The sequence below is a fragment of the Dasypus novemcinctus genome, chromosome 24, assembly GCF_030445035.2.
Source record: "Dasypus novemcinctus isolate mDasNov1 chromosome 24, mDasNov1.1.hap2, whole genome shotgun sequence".
Taxonomy (NCBI): domain Eukaryota; kingdom Metazoa; phylum Chordata; class Mammalia; order Cingulata; family Dasypodidae; genus Dasypus; species Dasypus novemcinctus.
This window is the reverse complement of record NC_080696.1, coordinates 36,460,835-36,477,234: the sequence shown is the minus strand read 5'-3', so window position 1 is coordinate 36,477,234 and position 16,400 is coordinate 36,460,835. Positions and strand designations below refer to the sequence as shown.

The following is a 16,400-nucleotide window of genomic DNA, read 5'->3' as shown; positions in this document are numbered from 1 at the left end:
ATTTATTGTTTATCTCTGTTAAAAGATATCCTTAAAAAGATATACTTAAATTTAATAAATAAAAAAAATTGAATTTGAGTTTAAAAAAAAGTAGTAGCTCTTGGAAATAACTGAACTTGGAACAAAAATATAGTCACACTCATTTGCCTGAGGTGGGAAAAATGGTGTCAACTTCCTACTTTCTCAAAACAGCAGAAGAGGGCTGAGGATGAAGTCGTTAGGGCAAAGGGCAGGAAGAAAAGAAGCATCTGGCTAATTATTTTAACCTGGATTTTACTGTCAAGGGCACCCCTCAGGCATTTCCACACTAATCACCAACCTTCTCCCTCTGCCTAGTCTTTCCCTGATTGGATTTTAAAATGATGGTACACCAACTACTTCAAGGTTAGACATCTTCTTAAAATCACGCTAGTTCTCGTATTAATATTAAACTTGAAGAGGAAGCCCATTTGGAGGAGACCCCTCCAGAGGCCACGGAGTGTGCGTAAACAGGGGCAGCGTGGCCTGCCAGGAGGCTGTATAATAGAAACCGTAGCATAAGTTTGTGACCTTCCACAAGCAACTGTGCTCCTCCTCTCCAGCAGGCCACTGCCGCGCAGGAATTTGTACTCAGGACGCCTGACCTTCAGATATTTCAAAAGAAGCCAAAAATTCAAAATTTTATGCGACTTCTCCCGACATAAGCAATGGCAAAAAAAATTTTAAGACACTGTGTGGACCAAGCAAAATATAACTGGGGGTGACCAACTTGTGACATCTAGGGAAGAGGTTAGGAAGCTGGGCAATGGTCAGAAACTACAAACTATATCTTCATGTGTCCTGATAAATTGGGGAGGCTGAGGACAACGCCTTGTCTCTTTCTGCAGTCATATACTAGGAAAATGAAGCAAGGATCACATCACCACAGTGTTAGTGCAGAGCGGATCCAGGACACGGGATACCTCAGGAAGAAAAGAACACTGATGACTTGATACTTACTTGTCCTCTTAAAACATTTCCTGCTTTATAAACCAATTTATAGTGTCTAATAAAGAGCACAGCATGTAAAGCATTTTGCACAGTGCTTGGGGCACGTAACAGAACTCAATAAATGTCAGCTATTATTGGGTTTTATTATGAACAAGGATAAAACATGAATCAGACTGTGCATTTTTCCATTGAAGGGGAGATTCTGGTCCAATCACAAAATCCAATAATCCTCTTTACACGAGAAGAAAAAGTTGTGTTACCTTTTAGATAAAGGGGATCATGGAACAGCCATACAATGTTACCAAATCCAGCACAAGTGGAACACAACCCCCCTCCTTTTTCCCCCCAGAAATGCTGTCCCACCCTCCTGGCACCTTGTGTGAACAATGCAGTTGTAGAATGTCAGAGCCTGATCATGCAATAAGGCTATCTGCTCTAATCGCCTCATTTTACAGATCCTATAACTCCTTCAAGGCTCTACGACAGTCAAAGGCAGAATCAGAACCCAAATCCAGGTTTCCTAATCCCTCTTTTTCCATCACCTCATCGTCCCTATGGGCGTGTACATGCAGGACCGTTGCTTAAGAGGAGAAGGGCAGTTTGGGAATAAATCTTTAAAGAGCAACTGTTCTATAGGATTCTAGAAACCAGATAAACATGCCCCTGCCTTTAGAAGCAAGGCACTATCAACTAAGAGGAAGATTTCCTATACACGGCCAATCAAAGTCTAACTTTAATCTATCTCAGAGTTGCTCAAAATCTTATAAATCCTCTTTTAATCTTCTAACGTCAACTATGCCTTTTTTAGCCAGGGACTTGGAGCAAGAGTTCCAAACCTCTCTGAAAGAATCTAGTTTATCTGCTGATAAAGGAAAGATGTCACAGGAATCAATGATCTTCAAAGAACGTTACTATGCCTCAAACTGTCCACCATCCAAAATACTGAGACAATAGTATTTTAAATGTAGCCAAGTACAGAATACAGATTCTGTCCTACATGCAAAATCTGTCTTTCTAGAAAGCATGTTTTAATGTCAAAGGCTATAAAGCAAGCTGTGAACAGGAGACTAAAATTAGCTCAAACCACAAATAACCTAACATACTTATCACTTCCTTATGATCAACCTACAAAAAAAGCAAACATTAAAGGCTTTTACAAAACTAAAGGGGTAATGCCCATTTAATCCTTTAATTTCAGTTGTATCCTTTCTTCTTTCTGTAATGGATCTGGCATTTAAACATTACCAAAGAATGGCATTTTATTGATTTGAAGTCAAGTACAAGGGAAACCATTAGAGCTGAGTTTTGCCCAGCAGGTAAAACAGCATGTGCCGTGCAGTTCTTAAGAGTTAGAATGGCAACCACCTCCTCAAAGCACAGATAGGAAATTCTAGGTGATGGACCACACCCATCTCCAGCCGCACTTCACACTGACAGCCAGGGACATAACAGACTACTACTTCAAACCAAAGTATGAGTCCATCTTCCAAAGCCATTTCTTTCCTACTTTCAAAAGCAACATCTTCCAACCAACAAAAGGCAGTTGAGAAACACAAAAGTCTGTTACCATCATGTAATAATACAAGTTGCAAAAGGAGGTTTAGTTGACAAATACATATTCACAAAAAAAGGGGGGGGAGTACTAGGTTTGTTAAAGTTCAACTACTTTTACAGCAAATTCTCTGTGTAGGACAACTATGTTTTTGTAAGTTTCCTGGGTAAAATTTAAGCTCAGAGGATGAAAACTAGTTAAGTAAGGATGAGTACAGGACCTAGGACTGCTGCTGTGCACTCTTCAAATATTGTTACTCAAACTTTAAAAGGCATTCTTAGCTGGTAGAAAAATAAGGGAAAGCAGCACACCTGGATAGTTATCTGTGATATGGACAGATTAAGTAAAACACTGCTAATGACACTAATATCCTTAGGAATTACACAAGAAAAACTGTCAGCAGGACATGAAGGAATATTTAAACATACTCACAAATGGTATCATGACTGTCACACAAAGGACCCATGAAACCCAGCACCCATGAGATGTGGATTCTTGAGAAATTTTCAAGAGATATGGACTAGCTAATCCTCAGGTGTTACTAAACCACATGCTACATGGTGGGGATGCTCCAGAAATTTGGGTTTGTGCCAGTAAACCTGGTGTGGCTGCAACAACTTCCTGATCGTGCCCCCGTTCCGCTTTACCCCACTCGGAGAATGATCCTGAAAACCCTGACAATAGGGAGGCGTCCAGGTAGTGGAGAACAATAATGGCAATGCTCTTAATTCAAACATGCTGTTAAAAATACAGTTCAAATCAGGGTAGAAGAAAAAAGAAAAAAAGCCAAGCACTAATAACAAAGGAGCAGAAACCAGAATATCGTCTTCCGAAAAACGACCACTAGATATTTATGACCCGTGAAGGCATATTTTGCAGGCATCCTTGCAGAAGCAGACCTATCGGAAGAGTGAAGCAGAACAAAATCTAAAAGGGATAAATAGAACAGGGACAGATGTTTAACTATCAAGGGAATTTAAAGCTAATTTACTGTATTATACTCAATGCAGTTTGCCTATTTGTTCTCTTGAGTGACACTATATTCAGAAGTGATTTCATCCCCAGACATTTTTAAGTAACCCTGTGTTCTCAAGGAACTCCAACTATTTTAAGTAATTACCGGATATTCACTTTCTTGTAAGTAATTTGCAGTAGTGTATAATCCTCCGAGTAACCAGTATCCATCAGAACAAAAACTAAGCCATTTGCTGGAACTTTATGTTGGAATTTTTAATGTGATTCTTCAAAAGGAAGAAATGCATCAATAAGGGAAGCTTGAAAAAGGAAAAGATGAGGTCAGGGGGAAAAATGTTTCAAAACAGTAATTATCTAAAAATAAGAAAAAGAATTTTCATTTCCTAATCACTAATTAATAAATTTTTAAAAATATAATTTTGGAAACCTAGTTTTGCTATGTCCGTCTTATCTTAGCAAGCAGTGTTGCTCACCCACAAAACCCACAAACACAGCTGAGCTTTTCCTTCTTGATCTGGAAAAGCATGCCTCTGTCTATGGGAAGAAACCTCTGCCACAAAAGAGGAGCCCAGAATAAAACACTTACTTGGCCCAATGATTTACTTCAACAAGTGGTTAACCCTCATTCAAGGAGTTAGAATTTCCTGGCACAGTAAGTACTAGGTTAAGAGCAGTAAGAAATACGAGTAGAGTGGACTCTAAATTGTATATTTCCCAAAGAAAATATAGACCCTAAATTCTGCTTTGCCACTAAGCCATGTTTAGTTTGAGTCCATATTACAGACCTGACTTCTTGAAGCACTAATTCTTATCCACTGACCAGAGGGGATCGATAAACTTCCCTGCCTTGGCAGAATGCTAAATATTCAGAAGGGCAAATGAACCACTTTAGGAATTAAAAAAAAAAAAAAAAAAAAAGACAAAATCACTTACCAGGAGTTATTATTTTGTGTGCCTTGTAGCAAGTCTTGAAGATCAATAGAATTGAGGACTAGACTTTCTTTGGCTGTTTTTTTTTCCCCCCTTTGGGGCAGGAGGTGGATCTTCCAGGGAAATGGTCTTGTGTCTAGTTTTCAGACATTAAAAATTTACAAACTATCAGCAAGATACTCATGATATGTCAAGTTGCCCTGAAAAAAGGACAGGGAAAGCAGCTTATTAACGATAAAGACTATTTCTATGTGAAATAAAACAAACTGCTGGAGACTTAGGTACTTTCTTCTCAAGGATGGCAGATGAGTAAGCTATCATGCTATTCAAACAGAGCTTACACCAGATGTTTTAGGTTTCTTTCTAAAATTACAACATAAAGGGTAGCTAATCTTCATGTACCTAGCTGGGGCTGAATCGTCTGTAAATTCTCAGGAATCAGTTCCTCTATCTTTTACAGGAAAAACCACCCAATTGCTACTTAGAGAAAAGCTGCATGCATAACTTCTGTGTCAGCTACATATTTTCCCACATTACTCAATCAAATGAACCCTATTTATTAAAAGTGTTTAATACTCTTGGGGGAAAAAAAGACTGAAAATTGTTATTTGAGTCTTTAAATATACTAACAAACCTTCTCGAAGTTTTTGAGCCTAACTGAACCCATCCACACCCACATACTTTACAAAACTGAGTAACCACTGCAGTTTTTACAAGGATTATTTTAGGATTCTCTTTGTGAATACATGAGGGCCTTACATTACTTGATGTGCCCTTAGTGACAAATTAGTCAAGGATCATTTTTACAAAGGAGGAGAATGAAACCCAAAGAAAGTAAGGGACCATTCAGTGTTGTTTGTGTTAGAGCTTAGACTAGAACACAAACCTAGACATTAAGGCCACTAAAAAAGCAAAAGATTAAATTATACTCTTGGCTTTAAAGGGTGGTTTGATCAAATGCCAAAAATGTTTGTCTTTATCATTCATAATAGTTTATAAAAATCATAGACCTCTGTAAAGGTTGCTACTTTCTAAGAGCCTTACATATCTGATATCTCAAAATCAAAAAATTTTTTAAACCAACTACATGCAAAGTCCTAGATGGCATGCATGAAAAGTGCAAGGGACAGAGTAATTCAACAATTTTTGACAGATATATATCACCTCCAAGGTGCCTATTAAGTTCCTCTAAGGCCAAATATAAATTTGCTGTTGAATTGAAAGCTTCTGTGAAACAAGCTGGCAGTGCCTCCTTCTACTGCATAAGAACTCAAGCCTGTCTTCTAAGGCAGCCGCAGTAGGCAAAACTAGACTCTCATCAGCCAGGACACAAAATGGGAGATTTTCTTCCAGAGTGACCTCTGCTATTGGTACAAATGCTGGCTAATCTATTTGCTTCTATCATTTCCGCCACTAAGATGAGAATTAGGAACCATGTCTTCTATAGATTTTTACTGTTAGGGCTTAGGCAAGGTCCTGACACCAATTCACTCCCAGCATTCATTAGGCACTTACTTTGCGCCTAGTGCAAAGGACACTGTTGAGAAGGATGGGCTTGCTGACCTCAGGAAACGTGGACTCTAGAGAAGACAGACACCAAATGTAATGAAACAGCTACAATGAGAGAAGGGCTTTAGCAGAGAGATACATGAAACTGTATGGAAACAGGTAAGAGAGCAAAACACTAGTGCAAGGAGGTGCATGGTTGAGCTGGGAGGTGCAAGCTACAGAGGGAGAGAAAGGCATTTTAGAGCAAGTGCTGTGCAAAGGTATAAAGGAATGAAAGGTAAGGATGAATTTGGAGAACACTGCATTGGCTGGTGTGGCTAGAATAGAAGGCCTGTGGGGGAGGGGGATGCTGGAACCTGGATTTTACAGATAACATGAAGTACCAGACATAGTTCAATGAGAGGAAGGACAGGCTAAGATCTTTGTTTTTTCAAAATTTCCTTTTTAAAATGTTTATTTTAGTAACAAATATACAACCTATTCAGACATATAATTCAGCAGTGTTAATTACATTCACAATGTTGTACACCATGATGCACCCGCAACAGAAACTATGTACCAAGTAAGCTTTAATTCCCCATTCCCTATCCCCTGCCCAGCCTCTGGTTACCTGTATTCTTGTTTCTGATTCTCTGAATCCCCGAGTAAGATTATATAATATTTGTCATTTTGTGTCTGGAGATCTGTTTTTTAAACAGTTATTCTATAGATAATATGAAGAATGTACGTATTGGAAGGATGTGGCGAGACTTAAGAGGAACACCATATTAATACAAAACTGGTTTCACTGATTTCTGCAATGGGAAACTAGAAACAGCTGCAGATTTTAGGCAAAATGTGAGAACCACTGGAGTGGGGAAAAGGAAGGCATGGTAATCAACCAACAAAATGTGGCAGAAGGGGTCAAAAACTGCAGCTAAGTCCCCAGCACTCCTGGATCCTCAAAACATGCAATCAAGAGACTGGTGACAAAACTACAGCATCTCAGAAACAATGACCTGGCTAGAATTCCAGTTTTCCCCAACACAGGCAGTAAAAAGAAACATGTCCAGCCTACTTGTCAGCATCAATTAGTTAACAGGAAATAATTAACATAAATGCTATATGGCGAAGTACCAGATTGTGCAAAATATATATGGGCTGAAGAAGGACTAAGAGAAAGTATCTGCAATTAAAAGTACTGCATAGAACAAAAATTGTCCCAAGAATTCTGTAACTTAAAAGATCAGCCAAAGAAAACAGGTAATCACAGAAAAGAAAGAAAGAAGGAAGGAAGGAAGGAAGGAAGGAAGGAAGGAAGGAAGGAAGGAAGGAAGGAAGAAAGGGCAGTTATTTCAGCGGTTTCTAGTCTGAAACCCCCTACAGGAAATTTCTTACTCATTTTTCTATCATGAAGTTCTTATACATTTCACCACATTATTCAAAACCAGGAATTTTTACAGGTTTTGAGGAGCTAAAATGGAAAATGCAGTGGGGAGGCCAATGAGCCCAACTGTGGATATCTGGTTGAAAACTTCTGTATTACCATTATCCCCCAGAGGACTTTTCAGAACCATCTGGCATGGTTTACTTCCAAAAGTACCAAAGTATTCCTATAAATATGCCAGTGATGTCAAACAAATAATGATAGCAAAAAATTCTTCCCTCTGCTGTTTCTACTTGTGTGCCCAGTTAATTTAATACTAGTCCAGACAATTACAAAGGTCTTTACACCATTTCCAAAGTGGTGATCAGACACCTAAATTTAGTCCACTCAAACCAGGGCTAAACAAGACCATTTAGACCTAATGGGTCGCTCAAGATGACTAGAACTTCCCAATCTCTCCGCATCATTTCCGTCCGCCTTTTCTTTTTTTTAAAGTGAAGTGAGTCATAGTATATAGATCTTTCTCCTCTGCACTAAAATAGCTTTTCTCCCCCTCTGAAGAGTGGCATTAAGAAGTTATAATATTCTTTTTCCGGGATATAAGAACACAATCTGTACTGAACAGTAAGGAACTGTTAGTGAACTACTGTTAAAGCATAGGTTTTAATCTAGTCAGGTATTAGGTCGTATTTAATAAAAGCAGCTATAAAGACAAATGTAAATCAAGGCATGGCTCCTTTTAGAAAGCCTACCTTTGGCATGGAATAAATCTTGCCTTCAAGCCATGGGCTATTGTTGCAATCGCCTTCATCTCAAACAATCAAATCATTCACACTGAAGAGTGAACAGTGTTAGAGAAGCAAGGAATTTAGAGGCAAAAGAATTAGCAAACACCTGACCCAAACCCTCTTTAAACTACAGATCAATGGCAGCATATCGCTCTCCTTTGCATTCATTTAAGCCTTTCTTCCCCATTCTAGCTTCTAAAACCAGTTTCTATTTTATATCTATGCTCTCACCTCTTTCAGTCAACCAGACAGACTCAAACCCAAGGCTCACCAAACCAGATAGAGTTGCTTAAATGTTAGAAAACACTGTATAAAGTCATCTAAAAATGCTATCAAAGCTGACTTTTTAATAGAGCAAAATACTTAGCGTCTGTGCTAGTTATTAACATTAATGATCAAAAACATGGTTTATGCTCACTTTATCAAACTGAGCTAGCACGGCATTTTTGCCTGAAACCTTTTTGTCTTCTAAGCTGCCACACACCTCAGCACTCGAAAGTCCACTTCACCCTCTGTTCTTTTCCTAATTGTTTCCAATTTCTTGCATCTTCTTGTTCTAGTTAGAAGCCAGGATAGTGAGAAATGACCGCACTACCTTCTTTTCAAAGTTTTTTTAAAAATTACCTATTTTTCTAATCGTAACAGACAAGGCAAGCTCAAAGCATTACTTTGTATAAGTCTGCCCTCATTTTGAAAGGCTGTAAAATATTGTTTTCTTTCAACTTTCATTTTCTACCAACCGCAAGCACATTTCTTTGAATTCTTGAAAAATAATAGGTTTGGTAAATTGACACACAACTTGGAAAATTTGCCACTTTAGACTCAAGGTCATCTGAACTGTTTTTGAAATGCCACAGTTGTAAAATAACAGCTTATGAGCTTAAAAAGAAGAGTTTCTGACTTCAGTTTTAGGAAAGACAATATCCCTTGCTGGGGGGGAGGAAAAAAAAAATGCCCACAGGAGACAATTCTCTAAAGTCAAAAGAAACCACCTCCAGGAATGTGATAATCCATTAAGAAGCTGGGGAAATCTCAACATAAAGCAATCCTAACTAACTCTTCCAATGTGGTAGAGAAACTTAAGAACAATGAAGAAACTAATTGAGGACCAATACGCTCTATCCTAGCAACGTGCTTAACACGATTTTAACAATGCTTAGGTGACAGGTCTGGCCACGCTGGCCCAACACACAGTGAAAAATAAATTCAACTAAGATTTACAGTATAAATTTGTTGCTGCCAGCTCATTTTCAGTACAAAAGATTCCGTCCCAATGCCTCCACTTATCATGGAGTAGATCACAGCCAATTCCAACACTTCAGACCAAAAATTTTCACTTTAAAAGTCATTTTAGACCCTACTGCATAGGAATGGATGCAGAAAATTTGCCTACACATTTTCAAAGACACTAGTGGAATTCAATTAGTCTACAGAAACTGGACATGGAATACAAATTTTATAAATTGATCGATCATACACTTATACAGATTACAGTGGTCTAGCAACACTGTAAGAGTCCATCAGTAAAATATAGACTATCTGACTATACTACAGTCCAAATAAAAAGGATCCTGTCAAACAAGTTTGATGGACATCCAGATGAAACCAAGACTTAGTCAAGCATACAAAGAACTGCTTAAAGATTCTTCCTTTTTTTAAGAGGAGCTCACAATAGATCTTAATACCAGCTGATAGACCTCACGATTTGCCTTCTGGGCCTATAAACTGAAAACAGAATAAACTGCCTTCTCTCTTTACACAAGTAACAAAATCTCTCTATTCTGTTCTTTACTTAAGATAGAGAGTGTGGTTTTGCTTAATCCTCACAACCCCCGCATGACATTTAATCGGGAGCACGTATTTTCTTTAGAGGATTTAGCTTCCTGAAAACAGACCTACTGGGGTATTTAATCTGATGCTTTGGAGATATGCGAGAAACCCTACCTTGCTTATTTTTAATTTATGTCCCACCACAATCCAAAGTAGATGAGGACTCAAAGATAGATCTCAGCCAAGACCAAAGAGCAAAGCTGGGGAAAGACGCGATTTACTGAGGATAAAACGTTAAGGTTCCATAGTCCCTGACTGAAAGGGCAATATTTTAGCCACGAAGGAGGGAGGTATTGCAGGCCTCCTCGTAGGAAAACTCTGGCCTGACAGTCTTATGGTTTGCTGCTCCTCCTCACTCTGCTCAGAGCAAACGTCTCCTCCTCTGACAAACCGTGGGCGATGCCCCTCACACAGGTAACCCACCTTCCATCCAGCGGCTCTCTACCCCGCTGCAACGTTTTCTTTTCTTCACAAGGCCTGTCACCATCTGAAATTACTTGTGTTTGCCGGACCGCTTATTCGACTCCAAGCTCCGTGAAGGATAATAGGATTCAACACTCTCCAGCGCCCAGGGCAGTACCAAGCTCCGCAGCGACACGCCAATTCACATCATCAAATGAATGAACAGGAAGGGGGACCGGGACTCTGCCGTTCTTGGGACTCGACACGCACTGAGACTGGAGAAAAGGAAATGTGAAGGGGTGAGGGAGAGGTAACCTTTTCCCCCAAGGAGACAAAGGAAGGGACTCTGAGGTGTTCCCGTCCAGAAGTGGAAGTAGTGGGGGTGTCAAATCAATCCCAGGGGACACAGCGGGGCTAAGCAGGGGCAGCGGAGCGAGGGGCGAAGGACTCGTGCTGAGAGGATAGCCCGGCGGCCTTCAGACTCGAGAGGTCAGGGGGGCTGCAAGACAGGAGGTAGACGGGGGATTTCGGGGGGTTGCGAGGCCCACTCGGGGACAAAGAGAGAAGGGGGCGGCCTCTGCCGCGGTCGGATCGAAGGATCAAGCAGCAGAGGCGAGACGGAGCGCGGAACCCGGAGGCAGAACGGGACCCGGAGGGAGAACGGGACCCGGAGGGAGAACGGGACCCGGAGGGAGAACGGGACCCGGAGGGAGGACGGGACCCGGAGGGAGGACGGGACCCGGAGGGAGGACGGGACCCGGGGGTCTGCGGGAAAGGGTCACACGGCCCAAGCGAAGGGCCTACCGCGCTCCCGGGCGCTCCCCACCTGGTAAACGGCCGCCCAGTGCCCGGCCTCGTCGATCTGCTGAACTCCCTTTCCATCTCCATGACGAACGCGGGCTGCTGCCGCGCCTCCTCCGCGGCTCACTGCGCCGTCTGCCGTCCCGGGCCGCGTCCAGCGTTCAGCCGCAGGTCCCGCTGCAAAGGCAGACCTCAGCCGCTTCCGCCGCCCCCGCCGCTGCTTCCTCAGATCTACCCGGCGGCCGGAAGTACGCACCGCGCCGGCCGCGAGCTCCGCCCCCTGAGCCGAAGGGCCAATCAGCGCTCTAGAACGTGGGCAAACACTTCCGCGGGGCGGAGCCGGGGGAGGTGCCCGCCGAAGCGGTCTCAGACTGCCAGAAGCCCGGCCGCCGCGAGTTTTTTTGTTTTGTTTTTTTTTTTTTGATTCTGTAAAAATATTACATAAAAAAAAAAATTATGTGAGGTCCCATTCAACCCCACCACCCCCAACCCACCACTCCCCCCCCAGCAACACTCACTCCCTTCATCATGACACATCCATTGCATTTGGTAAGTACATCTCTGGGCATCTCTGCACCTCATGGTCAGTGGTCCACATCATGGCCCATACTCTCCCACATTCCATCCAGTGGGCCCTGGAAGGATTTACAGTGTCCGGTGATTGCCCCTGAAGCACCATCCACGGAAACTCCAAGTCCCAAAGGCGCCTCCACATCTCATCTCTTCCTGCCATTCCCCATATCCATCAGCCACCATGTCCACTTTTCCCATTCCAATGCCACCTTTTCTCTGTGGGCCTTGGATTGGTTGTGTCTGTTGCACCTCTATGTCAGGAGGAGGCTCAGATTCCACATGGATACTGGATGCAATCCTCCTGCTTTCAGTAGTAGGCACTCTAGGCTCCATGGTGTGGTGGTTGTCCTTCTTCAACTCCATCTTAGCTGAGTGAGGTGAGTCCAATAAATCAGATTGTAGGAGCTGGAGTCTGTTGACGCTCAGGGCCTGGCTATCCTATTGTCAGTCCAGAGATTCAAATCCCCTAAATATATCTTAAACCCCAACACCAACTACAATTCCAGTAGAGTAGGATGAAAGTCTTATGAAAAGAGATCCCATCTGAGTCCAGTTCCATCACGCAGAAACACCAGCTCCAAAGAAGGACCATCTGACATGGCAGCGAACCCCGTCTGCCATGACCATAGAACCCGTGGGTCTCTTTAGCCCTCAAAGGAACCAACACCTGGGGATTGCATCCACTCCATCTGTCTCCCAGTCTCTGCTCAGCTGTGCACAGGGGCAATTCTTCTGACAGCCTCCAGACTCTTTTTTAGAGACTCGTAGCCATATAGACTCATTTCTGCTTTCCATTTCCCCCTTACATTAGGTCAAACAGCATTTTAAAGTCATGTTATTATATGTAGACAGGGATATTCTGCTGATCCGCATTGAACCTTTAACTCAAGGTCATTTTCTAGTTCCATCTTCAGCTGGTATTTGGTAGTGATCGCTCGGTGCCAGGGAGGCTCATCCCCGGGTGTCATGTCCTACGCTGGGGGGAATGCACTGCATCTACATGCTGAGTTTGGCTTTGAGACTCCGGCCGCGAGTTGTCTGCCTTCCGCTCCGGACCTGGGGCTCAGGCGCAGCGCGCTGGCGTTGCCTGGGTGATTCCGGGGAGCCCTGCCCACGGCACATGGGTTTGCGAGGCTGGGGTGGGACTTGAGTTCAAGCCTCTGCCCAGTCCCTTGAATAACGGTGTGACCTTGAAATAGTCATGCATCGCAGCTGCAACGCCCGGGCCCTGGCCTTAGTGCTGCAAGCTGGAGTCTAGGCAGAGAGCTGCGGGCCCTACTTTCTGCTTCCGGGTTTGGGCCAGAAGAGGCTCGCCCTGAAACAGGAGTTCCGTGATCCCGCAGGCTGCTGGGGAATACGCCCTAGACCGTAGAAGTCGTGTCTTGTCTGAAACGCAAGATTTCCGTCCGGGATCTCTGGCGCCGGGCGCTGCAGAAAGGAAGGGGGCTGGAGGGACAGGTCCTGAAATATTTTCAGTACATCTCAAATTTTCATAGAAATCCTACACTGACCGTGCTCAAACTGGACTCGGTGGCTCTCAACTTCCATGGTGCTTTAGAATCAACTGGAGAGTGTGTCGAATAATGCAGATTCCTGAGCCCATCATCAAAGGACTCTGATAGTTCTGGCCTGAGAGGAAGGCCCAGGAATCCGTATTTTTCTCCAGCAATTCCAAGTCCCTGACGCACACATGGAGAAGGGCAGGTCCAGTTGCCTTCCTGTGGGCTCCAATTCAAACCATCCAGCTGTGGGCCTGGCACATTGTATGCAGATTGTAAACTCCAGTGGGTCAGAGTCATCTCTCTTCCCTGCCCAGCCTCTCCCTGGTATTATCAGTGGATTTCCAGCTCATTCCTTGAGTGCTTGCAGCAGGCACTGTGCCTACCATTCCAAGTACACATTCTCATTAATTCCCACAACAGCCCTGGCAGATAGGCACTACTGGAATTCCCATTGTGCAAACAAGGAAATTGAGTCTCAGAGAGGCAAAATCACTTTTTCAGAATAGCTCAGGGCATTGGCGTGGAAACCAGAATGCTAACACAGTCCCTGGGCTAGTACAGGCTTTCGAGCCACGCTACCTGGGTCCCAATCCCAGCTGTGCAGTTACCTAATTTCTCTGTGCCTCAGTTTCCTCCTTTGTAAAATGGGGATAATGAAAGTAGCCACCTCATAATGGTGGCATGAGGACTGGGTGGCTCAATAAATATTAGCTAACATTATCGTATGTCTTCAAGTAATAACAAATGGAGAGATAAATAAATTCTTGAATAAATATAGTTTGAGGGAAGCAGATAGGGCGTCCTCCTACCACATGGGAGGTCTGCGGTTCAAACCCCAGCCTCCTTGACCCGTGTGGAACGGGCCCATGCACAGTGCTCATGCACGCAAGGACTGCCGTGCCATGCAGGGGTGTCCCCCGCATAGGGGAGCCCCACGTGCAAGGAGTGCACCCCGGAAGGAGAGCCGCCCAGTGAGAGAGAAAGTGCAGCCTGTCCAAGAATGGTGCCGCACACTCAGAGAGCTGACACAAGAAGATGACGCAACAAAAAGAAACACAGTTTCCTGTGCTGCCCACAACAACAGAAGCAGACAAAAGAACATGCAGCAAATGGACACAGAGAACAGACAACTCGGGAGGGGAAAGGAGATAAATAAACAAACAAACAAATAATTAAATCTTTAAAAAAAAAAAGAGTGAACAAGCAGAAAATAGTCCTGAAATTGTTCCCTATTAAAACAGTGCAAAGTATGAACTAGCACATGGAAAGCGACTGAAAGCCGTCCAGAACCCAGCCCCCAGAGGTGCCTGCAGGTGCTGTCAGCACATTTTCATCTCCTCTTCCAACGCATGCACTTCAAACTACAGTCAAGATGATTCTGTGTATGCTGGTTTTTAACCCTTTTACTGTAAAATGGAACAGGTTCAGGAAACCACGTTAAGCAATTTTAAGGACAGTGGAATGAGTTACTGTAAGCTGAGCACCTGTAGCCCCACCTGGATCAAGAGACGGAGCTTCGCCGTCTATCCCCCCAAAGACTCTCCGTGTACCCCAACCCAACCTCAAACACCCTCCTCCAAAAGAAGCCATTTATCCTGACTTTTTAAAAATTAATTTTTGTCTTTAAAAAAAAGATACCTGGATCACAAAAAATGCTACATTAAAAATAGAAAAGGTTCCCATATACCCCACCCCCACGCCCACCTCCACTCCTCCCACTTCAACAACCTCTTTCATTATTGTGACACATTCATTGCATTTGATGAGTACATGCTGGAGCAAGGCTGCCCCGCATGGGTTATACTTTACATTGTAGTTCACACTCTCCCCCAGTCCTTTCAGTGGGTTATGGCAGGATATATAATGTCCTGCAACTGTCCCTGCAATATCATTTAGGACAACTCCAAGTCCTGAAAATGCTCCCACATCACACCTCTTCTTGACTTTTACAGCAGTCATGGCCTGGGTTTCTTTATAATTCTATCACCTAGCGTGTGTCCCTAGTTTGGTCTTTCCCATTTGAAAAAAAAAATTTGTATCTTTTAAGTCTCTTTTAACTTCCTTTCCTCCTCCACACCTCCTCCTCCCCCCGTCCCCCTGTGAGTTATCTTGGCGCAGTTTACCACGTTTCTTTGACTTCTGTTGCTTGCAAATCGGCAGCTGGTCCAGCGGCCTCACCAGACTCAGGTCTCCTCCCCTTGGTGAGCCCACACCTTGACGAGCCTGCACCTTGACGAGCCATCACTTGGGAGCCCACAGCTTGGCGAGCCCACAGGGCTGCTGTACTCTTTCACCAGGAGGCGCGCAGTGCCTGAGGGCTCTCGGGTGTGATGTTGGCAGCTACTGTTGCTCGATAAGAGCTATTAATTCCCTGGGGCTGCAAACAGCGTGTTCCAATTCCATCGCTCCCTTTACATTTGCTTGCTGGGATAGTTTTGGAAAGAGGCCCTTCCCCTCACCTGCTCTTGACTACACAGAGGTAGAGTTCACCAGAAAAGATGCCTGTAAATGCTCGATTCTCTATCTTCATGCATTTATCTGCAAAGTAAAGAGTTGATCCCCATCATCATCCAAAGCTGACCAATGATCACTTCTAAATATTATGGCTCAGGGATCTAAACAAATTGATGGATTTCTATTAACTGCAATTATTACCTCTGTGAGACCTATGTTATCCTATTTTCGGCTACTGGAAGCTTCTTCTGGATGGCTCCTTTATGGTTTTGACAAGACTCTAGTACATGCAGATTGTTTTCTCCGTCTCTGGCAGGTCAAGGTGTCCCAGGCCCATTGTGCAGATTTCCTGCTCTTGACTGAGAATCAGCCATTTCTCCAAGAAGACGTGTGTGTGTGTGAGTGTGTGTTAGTGGGACATGGTATTCCAGCACCATATTTTGGGTGCCTTAGGTCATTGTTGTTCTTGGGTTGGGTTGTTGCTTTTAGGATATTTTAATCTCTGATTTAGGAAATTTCACATTCAAAATCAAATTTAGAACTACAGAATTTTAACTTATCCTGGATTTTAAGGACATAGGTAATAACAGAATTAGAATATCTGTCTTAGTTTGCCAAAGCGCTGCTAATGCAGAGCATCAGAAGCGGCGAGGCTTTTATGATGGGGATTTTATTTAGGGTAAAAGCTCACAATTCCTAGGCCGTGACATGTCCAAATCGAGGCACCTTCAGAGATGCTTTCTCACCAG

General features: G+C 43.4%; 1 long non-coding RNA gene across 2 annotated transcripts; it reads right to left on the bottom strand.

Annotated features, from left to right (window-relative positions):
- Positions 1-1,091: 1,091 nt before the first annotated feature.
- Positions 1,092-11,359, bottom strand: LOC139437498 (uncharacterized). 2 transcript variants are annotated; one of them, XR_011647313.1, is made up of 5 exons: positions 11,148-11,359; positions 10,343-10,596; positions 5,942-6,006; positions 4,430-4,626; positions 1,092-3,795 (listed from the first exon to the last, which is right to left on the bottom strand). It is a non-coding gene; the product is annotated as an uncharacterized lncRNA (long non-coding RNA). The 2 variants fall into 2 exon arrangements; XR_011647314.1 differs by lacking the exon at positions 5,942-6,006 and having other exon boundaries at positions 11,148-11,326.
- Between the last annotated feature and the right edge of the window lie 5,041 nt (positions 11,360-16,400).